The sequence below is a fragment of the Equus przewalskii genome, chromosome 1 (assembly GCF_037783145.1).
Source record: "Equus przewalskii isolate Varuska chromosome 1, EquPr2, whole genome shotgun sequence".
In the NCBI taxonomy this organism is placed as follows: Eukaryota; Metazoa; Chordata; class Mammalia; order Perissodactyla; family Equidae; genus Equus; species Equus przewalskii.
This window is the reverse complement of record NC_091831.1, coordinates 19,671,305-19,686,814: the sequence shown is the minus strand read 5'-3', so window position 1 is coordinate 19,686,814 and position 15,510 is coordinate 19,671,305. Positions and strand designations below refer to the sequence as shown.

Here is a 15,510-nt window from a genome sequence, read left to right as displayed (position 1 = left end):
CATAACTCGTTGTGGATGGGTGACAACAACCACTCCCATGCTGCTGTGAAGAAGAGGGGCATGCAGTCTGACACAATGTGTGACCTTAGCAGGCTCCGCAGAGATAGTGACTGGCCGCAGAAGCAGTAGCCGCAAAGGCACATCTTTCCTGTACGCTCCGTCATCGGTTCATCAGGGCAAAACCAGACAGAGACACAAGTTTACCTTGGCTGTGTCCCCTCTGTTTGGGTCCACTTTTTTAAAAAGCCCTGTTCTTAAGTAAAGACCAGCATACCACTAGGACAAACTACAACATATAATAATAATGACAATAACTGACAGCTAGTGAGCCCTTCCAAGATGCTGGGCGCCATGCCGAGAGACACATCACATTTATGTTTAAACCTCATAACAACCGTAGGATGAGGTAGGAAGCATCATCATTCCCACAACACGGTAACGGAGGGGAAACTGAGCCTCAAATAGGGTTAGTAATTTGCCCAGGGTTAGCCCACCAGTAAGTGGCAGACCTGGGACTTGAACCCGGATTGGTCTAACTCCAGAGCGCAGGTGCTAGCCACTGTGCTGGGGGCTTACCTACAACAGTGACAGTGATGATATTTGGCTTCTCCACAGTGTTTTCCAGCTAATAGGACACTCTTCTCTTGGCTGTCCTCCCACAGCCCTGGGAAATAAGCAAGCTAAGCATTTCTTGGTCCAGCTTGCAGAGGGGGCTAATAGGGGTCATGACTGGCGCTCAGAGCTTCACGCGCTGACACACTCAGTGAGCTGTCTGTTCATTACACACGGACAAGCCCTGCTGTCATTATTTATTACGGATCTACCTTCTCAGGAAGGAGCAGCTGGTGGCTTGTAGGTGGTGGTGGTAAGTGCTGGTCCCTGTCTTCATAGGGAAAGACAGTGGAGGGGTCCAGCTTCAGCAGCAGGGTCCATGAGAAAGCTGGACTGGAGATAAGAGACATTGTTTGAGTCCTGACTTTTGCTCCTTACTTGCTGTGTGCCTGTGAAGAAATCATTTAATATCTCTGAGTAACCCGATAAAATCCTCAACAGCTCAGTGCTTACTTGAATAACAAAAGATCTAAGAGGAAAAGGAAAGTCATAAAAAACGATGTGATAAAACCCCACTGACCACCCACCCCTCATACCAGTTTAGGAATTTACTCACATATTTTACAACAAATGATGGTACTTTCTATTCTTTCAGATCAGGAATAGATTAAAGAGTGATACAGCTCAGAAGTAGTAATAGTTATTAAGAGAAGGGATCGAAATAACATTTATGAGGACCTACTGTGTACTGGGCACTCTGATAGGGGACTTCCAATTCATTTGTATGTTTAGTTTTATCCTTTTAAAGCACTGTGGGAGTGGTGTAAATGTTCTGTTCTTCCAGTTGAGCTTACAAAAGTGAAGTTACTATGGGGTCCAGGGCAGGCCACCCCAAAATATCCCACAATGGCATGCTGATTTTTTTTAATTAAAGTTACTTGAGAAGCAGCTGATGCAAATAGGGCATTTTAACCCTCTTTGTTCCCCCTGAAAGCAGGAAATAAATCTTCCATGTGAAAGGTAACTTCCCCTCACCAGGAAACAGAGAGACAGCCTCATCCCCAGAGTGAAGGAATTCAGGGCTGAGAAGCCTGTACAAATAACCCTTGTTACTTTTTCAATTTACTACCCCAAATCCAAACTCTGCTTAAATTCCTTAGTAATTAATCACCCAAACCTAAGTATCTTTGTCTTGTCAAATCCTCACAAATGTATTATTCGTGTATAAAGATATAAAAGCTGCCTGGTTTTTGGCCACTCTCTGAGCATGATTTTTATGATCTCCAGTGCAGACACATTAAATTGCTTTTTCTCCTGTTAATCAGTCTTGTGTCAATTTTATTATTAGTCCAGCCTTAAGAACTCAAGAGGGGTAAGGGGAAAATTTCCCCTCTCTAGCATTGCCCACCTAGACACAAACCTAGAGCTGTCTGCTTCCAACGCCCTCTCTCTCCACGATAAACCCCATAGAGGTTGGGAGATAAAGGAGCCTGGCATTTTTCCTACCATGGATGTGCTGTAGCTGGCCCTACCTGCTCTGCAGGGCCTGTTGTACACATCTATTCCCGATTCTCCTTTCAGTGACTTCACATTGATAGCTTAACACAAGCCATGGTGGGAGCATTTGCACCATGAAAATCAGCAAATGCTACAAAGCAGGGCGTCCCCTCCCACTCAAGAGAGCCAGTTGACTTGCAACTAGTGCCCCATCCCCTCATCCTCACATGAGCTGGGGAAGTCAGAGCATATACTTCTTTTCAGTCAAGGTTGATCTACCAGGCCATAGCGAAGTTACAGGGTACTGAACCACTACTTAATATTTCTGGAAAGAAAAACAAAGTTGCTTTGATCAAAAATTGTCTTGACTTCAAAAGAGCCTTTGTTCCTTTTCCTTCTTCACTCGATGGATGGTATTCATTATCCCCAGAGCCCAAGCAAAGCATGAGTGTTCCAAAGACATTGTTCCACTGGTTCCATTTGGCCTCTTCCGATCCCACAATGAGAGCTGAGTATCAGCCCAGGAACATAAAAGTGTCAGCAGTGTCCTCTTCTCCATCCCAGAATTAGGACTCAATAAAGTGAGTCCATGAAAATGTCAAGCAGTGAAGACAAAAAGAGGCATCTTCACTTAATCTCCAGGATGTTCCTTTCCAGGCATTGTAAAGAGCCCCTTCTCTCTGGGCTCGTGAAAATAAAGCGATCTTTTCTATGTTGATGCTGAAAGACTTCATGTTTCATTCTGCGTTTGGAAGCAGGAAAACTCCTAGGTCGGTCCCTCTCCCTCTCCTGAGGGCTCCATTTCCTTCTCAGTAGGACGATTAAACTAATCAAAAGTGGGCTTTACTTTCTCTTGCCTTTAAATTGCCCTTCGCTCTGCATGCTGCCTGGTGCTCATTAGGAGCTTCGCATCTTATGCCTCTTTCTTAGACCTTCACAGATACTAGGATACAAGAAATTCTGCTAACAGCCTCTTTTGCAATTCTACAAGAGCAAAAAATAGCTGCCCTTTACGTTGCTTCATTTGATAAAAAAATAAATGAAAGTTTAAAGACAATAACAACAGAACCCTGCCTCTTGTCTGTCCCTCCTTCGGGTAGAAGACATCTTATTCTGGAGACGAGTTCCTTCACCTCGCTCTCTTCTCACTCTTTTCAAGGATCACTTATTTTTTCTGCTTACTAATTAGCTCTACACTCACTATAGTCTTGAAATCTCATTGTCCTGTCGAGGAGACAGGTGATCACAGCTCAAGCTCTGAGTGGCCCAGGTGGCTGCATGCTGTGAAGCAAAGAAACTTGAGCACAAGCTGAGCCTGGGGACAAATGCCAACTAGGAGCCCGTGGCTCCTGCGGGCAGACAGGAACTCTTCCATGCGATATGAACCCACACCTGGAGTGTGGGGACTTCATTTTTTAGTGAAATGCAGATAAGAGAGATACACTTTGGAAATGGAACCTGATTTCAGTTCCCTAGTCTAACTTTTCAATGAAAGTTTGCTTTTCACTAAGCAAACAACTATTTTTTTGAAGGAAAAAATTCCTCATGAACAGAGCACACTGCTAGAGGACATAGAAGATAAAGAGTTAAAAAATGAGAAGGAATCACCCCCAAAGAGAACAAACAAAAGCAGAATCACTGAGGGTGGAGCCCAGGCATCCTGCTTTTTTATTTTTATTTTTTAATTATTTTATTGAAGTCACATTGGTTTATAATATTGTGTAAATTTCAGGAGTACAACATTATATTCCAACTTCAGTATAGACTGCGTGTTCACCACCAAAAGTCTACTTTCCATCACCATACACGTGCCCCTTTACCCCTTTCTCCCTCCCCGCACCAGCTTCCTCTCCAATAACCACAATCTGCTCTCTTTATCTGTGTGTTTGTTTGTTTGTTTCTCTTCTACATATGAGTAAAATCATATGGTATTTGTCTTTGTCTGACATATTTCACCTAGCATAATGCCCTCAAGGTCCATCCATGTTGTCACAAATGTAACATAAGACCTGAAACCATAAAACTCCTAGAAGAAAACATAGGCAGTACCCTCATTGAAGTCTGTCTTAGTAGTATCTTTTTGAATATCATGTCTCCTCAGGCAGAGGAAACAAAAGAAAAAATAAACAAATGGGACCACATCAAACTAAAAATCTTCTGCAATGATAAAGGAAACCATCAACAAAATGAAAAGACAACCAACCAAGTGGGAGAAAATATTTGCAAATCACATATCCAATAAGGGCTTAATTTCCAAAATATATAAAGAACTCATACAACTCAACAACAACAAAAAAGAACAACCTGATAAAAAAACGGGCAGAGGATCTGAACAGACATTTTTCCAAAGAAGACATACAGATGGCCAACAGGCACATGGAAAGATGTTCAACATCAGAAATTATTATGGAAATGTAAATCAAAACTATAATGTGATATCACCTCACACCCATCAGAATGGCTATTATTAAAAAGACAACAAATAACAAGTGTCAGAGAGGATGTGGAGAAAAGGGAGTGCTCATACACTGCTGGTGGGAATGCAAACTGGTGCAGCCACTGTGGAAAACAGTATGGAGATTTCTCAAAAAATTAAAAATAGAACCACCATTTCATCCAGCTATTCCACTTCTGAGTATTTTTCCAAAGAAAATGAAAACACTAATTTGAAAAGATATATGTACCCCTATGTTCATTGCAGCATTATTTGCAACAGCCAAGACTTGGAAGGAACCCAAGTGCCCATCAATGGATAAATGGATAAAGAGGATGTGGCATACGTATGTAATGGAATATGCATTGTTTTTTTTAAGGTCACCAAGTGTATCAGGCAGCGTTCTCCAAAGAAACAGAACAAATAGGATATATCTGAATCTATAGAGAGAGATTTATTTTAAGGAATTGGCTCACAAGATTGTGGGAGCTGGCAAGCCTGAAATCAGGGTAGTCTGGCAGGCTGGCAGGCTGGAAATTCAGGTAAGATTTGATGTTGCAGTCTTGAGTACAAAATCTGTAGGGCAAGTCAGCGAGTAGGAAACTCAGGCAGGACTTCTTTGTTACAGTCTTGAGGCAGAATTTTTTCCCTGGTAAATGTCAGTTTTTGCTCTTAAGACCTGCAACTGTTTGGATGAGGCCCACCCACAGTTTAGAAGACAATCTGTTGTACTTAAAGTGACCTGATTGTAAATATTAACGCATCTACAAAATACCTTTGCAGCAATATCTAGACTGTTTGATCGAACAACTGAGCTCCACAGCCTAATCAAGTTGACACATAAAATTAATCATCACACCAACAGATTCTATTAGCCAGCCAAAGTTGAGAACCATTGACTTAAAATAAAATTATTTTGGAGGTAAAGATTTCTAAGAAATTGGATAACCTAGACCATTCATCAAAATAAAAATTTGTTTCCCTGTCCTCTTTCAACTAAAATGTACAGTCAGAACCACGTAACAACATTTCAGTCAATGACAGACCACATACACAATGGTGGTCCCAAAAGATTAGTACATATAGGCTATATGTATAGTAGGCTATGCCATCTAGGTTTTTGTAAGTTTACTCTATGATGTTCACTTAATGACAAAATCGCCTAACAATGCATTTCTCAGAACGTACCCCTGTTGTTATGTGACACATGGCTGTACTCCCTGAGTACCCACCTTGTGACAGGCACTGCTCTGAACATCCTGTGGATGGGTCAAGTGTAATACTGCCCTCAAAGCATCCATATCCTAGTAAGAGAGGACAAAGGCCAACTGCTTATGCCAACAGCTCTTAAGTGCATTAAACTTATTGCCTCACTTTATCTTCTCCAGCGATTGCTTCTAACTATTTCCACTCCCCTGAGTTCTCCACCCCATCCTCACTTCCTTCGCTGACATCAGATGAGCTTATCTTCTGTCTTGTGGAAAAGATGGAGGCAAACAAAGATGAAGTGCTTTCACTCCAAAAACTTTCAATATGATCTATTGATGGGAGCCATTTATTGGGCACTCTACATTAAGATTAATTATGCCCAAAGAAGGAATTGGTTGGGATACTGCTTCTCTTGGCTGTGATCACGGTGTTCTCTGTCAGTTATCCCGATCAGTTCAGAGATCCCGCCTCATCTTACGGATATGTTGCCAAATAGGGGTATGGATTGTCCCTACTCAGTTTAGCAATATGTGAATAGTATTTCCCCAATTGAGTGATTACCTCAGGAAGTGTTTCCACAAATCCAAATTTATAGTTTCTAGTGGATTGAGAATTATAATTCTAAATGGTCTCTGAAACTCATGCATTAATTGTAATCTAGGAAGATGCTGCTGAATCTCCAGTCGGTAGCAGGCAGGAAATGTCTAGGATTGTTTGTCATTTCAACTGTGGCAATAGAAGCAATGGGAAAAGAATCAAACCTTCAAAGAGATATACTTAGAAGCAACTGAATAACGGAATACTACAAACTACATGCATAAATTTTATGACATAGACAAATGGATGAATTTCTCATAAACTACTACAACTCACTCAATATGAAATAATTTAATTATCCCTATATCTATTAAAGAAATTGAACTCATATTTTTAAAACTCCCAAAAAAGAAACCTCCAAAGCAAAACCGTTTCACTAGAGAATTCTATCCAACATTTAGAGAAGAATTAACAATAATTCTACACAATCTCTTCCAGAAAATAGAAGAGGATGGAACACTTCACAGTTCATTTTATAATATATATAGCATGAAAAATGAAAACTACATCAAATATTTCTCATGAATATAGATATAAAAATCCATAACAAAATATTAGGAAATAAAATTCATCAATATATAAAAAGAATTATACACTGTTACCACATGGGGTTTATTTCAGGGATACAATATCCAAGAAATCAGTCAATGTGAACTACCATATTAACAGACTAAGGAAGAAAAATCATGTGATCATATTAATTTATGAAAAAAAATTGACAAAATTCAACATCCTTTCATAATAGAAACTCTCAGAAAAATAGGAATAGAGGGAAACTTCCTCCATTTTGTAAATAACATCTCCCAAAAAATTACAGCTAGAATTATATTTAAAAATGGAAAACTGAATGATTTTCCCCCTAAGATTTGGAACAAGGCACGTATATCCTTTCCTACCACTCTTATTCAATATAGTGCTGGAAGTTCTAGACAGTACAATTAGACAAGAGGGAAATAAAAGGCATACAGATTGGAAAGGAAGAAATAAAACTGACCCCATTTGGAGATAGCATGATTGCCTGTCTAGAAAATCCTATGAAATCCACACACAAAAAAAACTAGAAATAATAAGTGAATTCAGCAAGATGACAGGATGCAAGATAAACACACGGAAATCAATTGTATTTCCATACAATTGTGGATACGTAGACACCATAACTAAAAATACCATATTTTTTACAATTGCCAAAAGAATGAAATACCTAGTTATAAATCTAACAAAACATGTACAGGACTTATGTGCTGAATACAATGCAACATTGATGAAATAAAACAAAGAAAATGAAAATCAGTGAAGAAACATACCATGATCACAGATTGAAAAACTCAACATTGTAAAAATGTCAATTCTCCCCAAATTGACATATAGATTTAGTGCAGTTTCTATCATAATCCCACCATGTTTTTTCATAGATAGAGATAAAACTGTTATAAAATGCATATGGAAAGGCAAAACAACTATAATAGCTAAAACAATTTTGAAAAAAATAAAGTGGGAGGGAACAGTCTACTTAATTTCAAGTGTTATTGTGTAGTTACATCAATCAAGACTGAGTGGTATTGGCAGAGGGCTAGACACACAGATCAATGGACAAAACAGAGCAATAGACCCACTCGAATATTACCAGCTGGTTTTTGACAAAAGTGGAAAAATTTCCTCAATGGAGGAAAGATAAACTTTTGAACAAATAATCCTGGAACAGTTGGACATATATGGGCAAAAAAAAATTGAGGGAACCAGCCCAGTGGCATGGTGGTTAAGTTTGCATGCTCTGCTTTGGCGGCCATGGTTCACAGGTTCCGATCCTGAGTGCGGACCTACACACCGCTCATCAAGCTATGTTGTGGTAACATCCCACATACAAAATGGAGGAAAATTGACACAGATTTTGCCAACTGGAGGAAAACTAGGCCCAGGGCCAATCTTCCACCCCATGCCCCCCACCAAAAAAAGCTGTTTGGGGGCTGGCCCTATGGCCTAGTGGTTAAGTTCAACACACTCCACTTCGGTGACCCAGGTTCGATCCCCAGGCATGGACCTACACCACTTATTGGCAGCCATGCTGTGGCAGCAACCCAAATACAACATAGAGGAAGACTAATGGGTGCCAGCCTGGTGGCACAGTGGTTAAGTTCGTGCACTCTGCTTCAGTGGCCCAGGGTTTGTGGGTTCAGATCCTGGATGCGGACCTGGCACCTCTTGTCAAGCCACATTGGAGGCATCCTACATAAAATAGCGGAAGATCAGCACAGATGTTAGCTCAGCAAAAATATTCCTCAAACAAAAAGAGGAAGATTGGCAACAGATGTTAGCTCAGGGCTAATCTTCCTCAGGAAAAAAAATTTTTTTAAATGAACTCAACCTAACTCTCATACTTTACACAAAAATTAACTCAAAATGGATTCTGAACATAAATGTAAAACCATAAAACTTTTAGGAAAAAACAGTAGAAAATCTTCAGGATCTAGGACTAAGCACAGAGTTCTTAGACTTGACACCTAAAGCATGATCCACAAAAGGAAAAAATGATAAATTGGATTTCATCAAAATTAAATGCTTTTGCTGTGAACGATCTCGTTAAGATAATGAAAAGATAAGTTACAGAGTGAGAGAAAATATTTTCAAATGACGTATCCAATAAAGGACTAGTATCTAGGATATGTAAAGAATTCTTAGAACTCAACATTAAAATAGTAAATAATCCAGTTAGAACATGGGCAAAAAACGTGAAGAAGTATTCTGTGAAGAAAATATACCACTGGAAATAAGCACAAGAAAGATGTTCGACATCATTAGCCATCAGGAAAATGCAAACTAAAACCAGAATGAGATATCACCACACACCTATTGGAATAGCTAAAATAAAGAATAGTGACAACACCAAACTTCGGCGAGGATGAAGAAAAACTGGATCCTTCACACATTGCTGGTGAGGGTGTAAAACATAAAACGTAGAAAACAATTTGGCAGTTCCTTTTAACACTAAACTTGCAACTAAGACCATAAGACCCAGTAATTGTGTTCCTGGACTTTCATCCCACCAAAATGAAGACTTTTGTTCACATAAAAACCTGTACATTACTTTTGATAGTAGCTTTACATAATAGCCCAAAACTGGAACAACCTGGATATTTTTCAACTGATGAATGGTTAAACCGTACCATGCGGCACATTAATACCGTGGAATAGTTCTCAGCAATAAAACGCTAAGAATTATCAGTACACACAAGCACATGTATTACACTGACTGAAAATAAAAAGGCAGTCCCAAAAGGTTATATACTGTATGATTCCATTTACATAACGTTCTTGAAATGGCAAATTATAGAAATGAAGAACAGACTAAAGGTTTCCTGGGTAAGGAGTCGGGGCAGGAAGAAAGTTCGGTGTGACTATGAATGGGGGAGATGGGGGATTCTTGTGATGATGGAAATTGTTCTCTATCTTGAGTGTATCAATGTCAATACCCTGATTATGGTATTGGGGTAGAATTTTACAACATGTTACCATTGGGAAAAACTGACTAAAGAGTACAGGGGATCTCACCGTATTAATTCTTACAACTGCATGTAAATATACAATTATTTCAAAATAGAAAGTTTAACTTAAAATTTTTTAAAGGAAAATTAGGCTTCTGGTTAATGTGGAGCATCAGGGGTCATGCTTAGCCTCCTTTCTGAAAGAAGTAAAAAAAAATTAAGGAAACTATACGAATATAAGAAACAACAGATTTTGAGACATTGGATGTCAGACAATACGGAAAAATGATTCCTGAGTGATAAGAAGTGTCTGATGGGAGCCCCGTGATTGCCCTGGACTAGAGAGAGTTTCTAGGCCTCAGCACAGAGAAGGAAGGTTAGGAGGAGCTTGTGTTCTCCTAGCGTTGAGGAGATTGCTCTGGGTGTCCACAGGGGCCAAGGCGACTAGAGTCTACAGCTCAGAGAGGAGAGCGCATGGAGAGAGAGCTCTGGAAACTTAAAGAAAGTTCTCCCTTTAGTATTCAGCTAAGTCCTTTATCAGCTCATGTGTGAGAAGAAGCTATCCGAGGTCAAAGAAAGAACCACTCAAAATGATGAGACTAGTTCCTATTCCCACAGGTCAAAGTGGAAAACCTTGTAATTCACGAGGCATCAGGTAGAGCACTCAGAAAGATTTTCCTTCGTTTCTGGGGGTAAAATTAGCTCAAAAACAGACCTGAAAGGATCAAATTGTTTCCAAGTTACTTACCTATGTCCCTAAAAAATAAAAGCTCAAAAATACGTAAGTAGATTTAAAAATACCCAGCACCCAAAAGTGAAAATTTACAGTGTCCAGCATCCAACCAAAATTTATCAGACCTGAAAAGAAGCAGGAAAATATGACCCATCATAAGGAGAAAATTTAATCAAGTAAAACCTCATGAAAAGAAAAAGCAGTCAGTGGAAACTAACCTATAAATGATACAGATGATGGAATTCTAAGACAGAACAATAAAATAGTTATTATAACCATGCGTTCAAGAAACCAGAGGAATTGGGGCTGGCCCCGTGGCCGAGTGGTTACGTTCGCGCGCTCCGCTGCAGGCGGCCCAGTGTTTCGTTGGTTCGAATCCTGGGCGCGGACATGGCACTGCTCATCAAACCACGCTGAGGCAGCGTCCCACATGCCACAACTAGAAGGACCCACAACGAAGAATATACAACTATGTACTGGGGGGCTTTGGGGAGAAAAAGGAAAAAATAAAAATCTTTAAAAAAAATAAAATCCTAAAAAAAAAAAAGAAAAAGAAACCAGAGGAATTATTGAACACGTTAATTAGAGTGATGGAAGATACAGAAAAGATCTAAATTGAACTTCTTGAGGTCAAAACTATAATATTTGAGATAAAAAAATATATATATATGAGATCAAAGGCAGATTAGACATTACAGTATAAGGTAAGAAAAGAAGAAAAGTTTGCTTAACTTGAACACACAACAATAGAAACTATTCAAAATGAAATACAGAGAAAAAAAGGCAAAAGACATGAATAGAGCATTAATGAGATGGGAATAAGGTCAAATCGTCTAAAATATGTGTAATTGGAATCTCCAAAGGAGAGAAGAGGAGGGACAGGAAAAAATATTTAAAGAAATAATGAGCAAAACTTTTCCAAAGTTGATGAAAATTATAAAGCCACAGGGTCTTAGACGCTGTTTCCTGACAATGAGTTCCTCATAGAGGGCTTCCCACCATCAAATATAAAGACTTATTGACAAGGGCTGGCCCCATGGCCAAGTGGTTAAGTTCACGCGCTCCGCTGCAGGCGGCCCAGTGTTTCGTTGGTTCGAATCCTGGGCGCGGACATGGCACTGCTCATCAGACCACGCTGAGGCAGCGTCCCACATGCCACAACTAGAAGGACCCACCACGAAGAATATAATACAACTATGTACCGGGGGGCTTTGGGGAGAAAAAGGAAAAAAATAAAATCTTTAAAAAAAAAAAAAGACATTGACAGATCAGTGGCACACATTGTAGAGTACAGAAGCAGATCCATATTGTACCACCCAGATCCGTGGTGTAGAGGGTGTGCATTTCCCTGGATTCCATCAGGCCCACCTATTCCCCAGTCTGGACCACTTGCTCAGTGGAGACCCTGGGGCCCCAGACATCACTTATCTTCTAATACTGCTGAGTGTCTCATTTTTCTTGGGAGACTTGAGGTTGTGTTCCAGCACAGCATCATTGTGCCTGCTGCAGGGGTGGCCCCGGTCACTTCAGTGCCCAGGCCTGACCCTATCATATCCACAGTGGCTCTGACTTCCTTGGAAGATGGGAGGAAGGGATGTTAGTTAAACATGACCAGGAAGTGCTTCAAAGTTAACTATAGTGGGGCAAAATTTGACCAATGAGAGACAGGGAATAAAATTAAGAAAAAAGCCTGCACATAACTTCCTCATCCTTTTCCCCTCCAAACAGACTATACTAAGATACAGTGATTCCATATGGCCTTGCCAGCCCCAAAGGACTGAGAAGTTGGCTATACTTTTTTTCTTTTGAGGCCATGGCCAGCCTGGTAATTCACCATTTTGTATTTACTTCCTCTCTTTCCCTCTCTCACACCTTTTCATGTCCCCACATTCCAGGGGCCACGGCTTGCATACTCTACTAAATCATTTTCATGTGATCTTCGCCTCAAGTTGTATTCACTAGGGAACACAAGCTAAGACCCAAACATAAGAATATGGAAATTTTGCATATAACAAATATGGCATTTCAAATAATTGGGATAATACTGACTATTCAATAACTGAGTTGCAACAATTGGCTATCAGTTTGGGGAAAAAAGTAAGTTAGCTTCTTGCCTTACACAAAAATAAGTTTCATACAAATCGAAGAGTTAGATGTGAAAAGCAAAACTATAGGACATTGGAAGAAAACATAGAAAAATGTTTCTTGTACTACTCAAGATAGCAAAATGGAAAATTCATACATCATAAGTAAAAAGATTTAACCCTTGCTCACTCAAATATATAACCTCTGTAAGAAAAAAAAAACAATATAGAGAAGGTTAAAAGACAAGTGAATGACTGGGAGAATATATTTACAAAATTTAAAGCAAGGTATTAATTTAGAAAGAGCTCTTGCAAATTGATAAGAATAATATTAATATTCTAATTGATAAATTAGTGAATAGTCAGGGTTCAGTCAGGAAACCAGAAACACATTAAGTATTTTGGACAGGAGACTTAATACAGGAAATTGGCTACCCAGGCGTTGGAGGGCTGAAGGAACAGAGAGGTAACCTAGCTGTCACTTCCAGGGCTGGTAGAAGAAGAGAATAAAGGGGCAGGCCCAGCAGAAGCCGCAGGTCAGGAGATGTGGTTGCGAGGGAGTAATGTGACTAGCTCCGGGGAGGCTGAAAGAAGCCTGCAGCTGGAGCGAATTGCTGCTGCCAGAGCTGGGCTGACAGCAATAGGGAAAACCGTGCAGTCCCTTCTCCTTTTCCTGTCTCCCGATCCCCCTCTAATATAGACTCCCTCCTGTTGACAGACCCAAGGAAGCAAGGAGGACAGAGAAATCTAGTTTCCAGAGTTTCAGTTCCATCACAACAGAGCAGAACATGGAAGGATGAATTTGGGTTTGAGAGACAAGTGAATAACCAGCAGAGTTAGAATAAATAATTCCTAAAAGAAGTCAAATGGCCAAAAAAGATTACTAAAAAGTTGTTTTTATCTCACTAGTGGCCAAAGAAATGCAAACTGAAACAATGATGTCATTTTTCTGCCATCAACTTAGAATAAAGAGTGATAATATTCCATTTTGGCAAAGGCGGGTGAAAACGGGTGATCTCTTGGACCATTGATCCATGTACTTGTTGTTCTAGGCCTTTGGAGACTTCGCCAGTATCTGCCAAAGTTTAAAAGAGGCATATTTTCAGACTGGGAAATATTAGTCATGTGCACAAAAGGCAGGATTGCTTGTAATAGTAAAAATAGCAACGTAACAATAACAGCAAGAGAAAGACCCTAACTGCTCTCTTGTTAAAGGATACAACCTCAAACTATTAATAGTGATTATTTCAGGAAGGGGGCAGGACGGGGAGAATAGAGTAGGGGGAAGGGAAGCTTTTAGTTTTTAAACTATACATATCTACTGTTTAAAAAATTTTGCAAGAATATATAATCATGCTGTCCAATTAGAGATGAAGCTTTAGTATTGAAATAATTATTTTTAAGTATTTATTTTTAATATATTTATTTAAAATAACGTTGGTGATAAATTACTAAATTCACAATAAATTACTATTTAGTAGGATAAAATCTCTTGAATGAAGGAGAAAGAAATGGCACTACAGCCAGTGTTGGGTGTGCCCACAAGAGAGGCATCGGGAGGCATCATCCATCCTGCGTCTCATGGTAGAAGGTAGACTGAGAACCATTACATTAAACTCCACCTCCAAGAACCAGAAGTTCTATGTGACTAAGTTTTTGTTTTCTTTACCTTTAAGGATTCATAAAGCCATTTGTCATTGTCTGAATCTCTTAGAATTATCTTCAGGGTATTTGACATATTGGAAACCACAAAAAGTAGAGAAAGACTAAGCGACATACAGTTAATCACAGTAGTGACACAGCACAAATATTTATGAGACAAATTCCAAGGCAATTAGAAAAACTCAAAGGCCTGCTTTTCACTTTCCATTTTACTCTGTTTTAAAAGGTCTTCAGTAGATTTTCTTCCAGATCTGGAGCTGTAGGCCTTGTTCCTAGTTTTCCTATTCAGATCATTAACCTCTATTTAAAATAGTTAAGGATTACATGAAAACCCCTATCAGGGCTGCTTTAATTCAAGAACAAGAAAGTGGTTTTAACTCAAGCCCCTCTCCTGAAATCAAACATATGGTCCACAAATTGGATTTCTCAGAAAGATATAAATGAGGAGAAGGCAGAGGTTGTGACATACTGGGGTGGAAATCTTGTTCACTACCGTGGCTACCATAATGTATTTAAGGAAGAAGAGAGAGAACATGACAGAAAGGGAAAGCCAACACTGACTTTTATTCCTGTCCGAAGATGCACCAGGGTAAGAGCCTCTAATACGAACCCCTAGCTCTGCTCTTTTCCCAGATTCTCACCCTCATTTTCTCCGCTCTGTCTCTGCTCCATCCTCTTGCTCCTGCATCACACAGAAGCAACATGGAATAGAGAAAAGAGCACTGACTAGGATGGAGATAGGACTTCTGGCCCTGGATTTGCCACTGTTTAGCAGTGTGACTTTGGATAATTAACCTTCCGAGAGTTTCAGTTTCCTCATTTATAAAATGGGAATCATATCAGTCTTTCCAGATCACGGAGAGCTGAGAGTATTTCTACGAGGCTTAGAATGTTACTGCATTTACCATTGCCGTTACTTCCTTGCCCGCGTCTTAGGAACTGAGGCTACCCCATCATTTGAGTTAACTGTCTGCTCACCAAGACTGATCATCCGAGGTGGAGCTGAAGTTATGACCTCACAATGGTTCAGAGTTTCTCAGCCTTTGAAAATCATGCTGGGTTATTCAAACTACTTAAAATAATTCCAACACAAAAGTTTCTAATCCTTTAAGATTAAATATCTTGCTATAAAATCTTTCTTATAAGGAGATTTTGTTGGTGTTGGAATGTGTAAAAAGTAAAATTCCCAATTTGTTCCTCACAAGTAAATCTCATAAAATGCTTGAAGTGGAGGGGAAGACAATCCTAATTAAGTCTGGGAAT

General features: G+C 39.6%; 1 long non-coding RNA gene across 1 annotated transcript in view; it reads right to left on the bottom strand.

Moving 5' to 3' along the window:
* LOC139085447 (uncharacterized) overlaps positions 1 to 15,236 on the bottom strand; it is a 32,556-nt gene extending 17,320 nt beyond the window's left edge. The window contains exons 1-2 of the long non-coding RNA XR_011543744.1: positions 15,153 to 15,236; positions 825 to 1,001 (exon numbers count right to left, since the gene is read on the bottom strand). This is a non-coding gene — a long non-coding RNA (uncharacterized lncRNA). The remainder of the gene's footprint in view (positions 1 to 824; positions 1,002 to 15,152) is intronic.
* Positions 15,237 to 15,510: the final 274 nt, after the last annotated feature.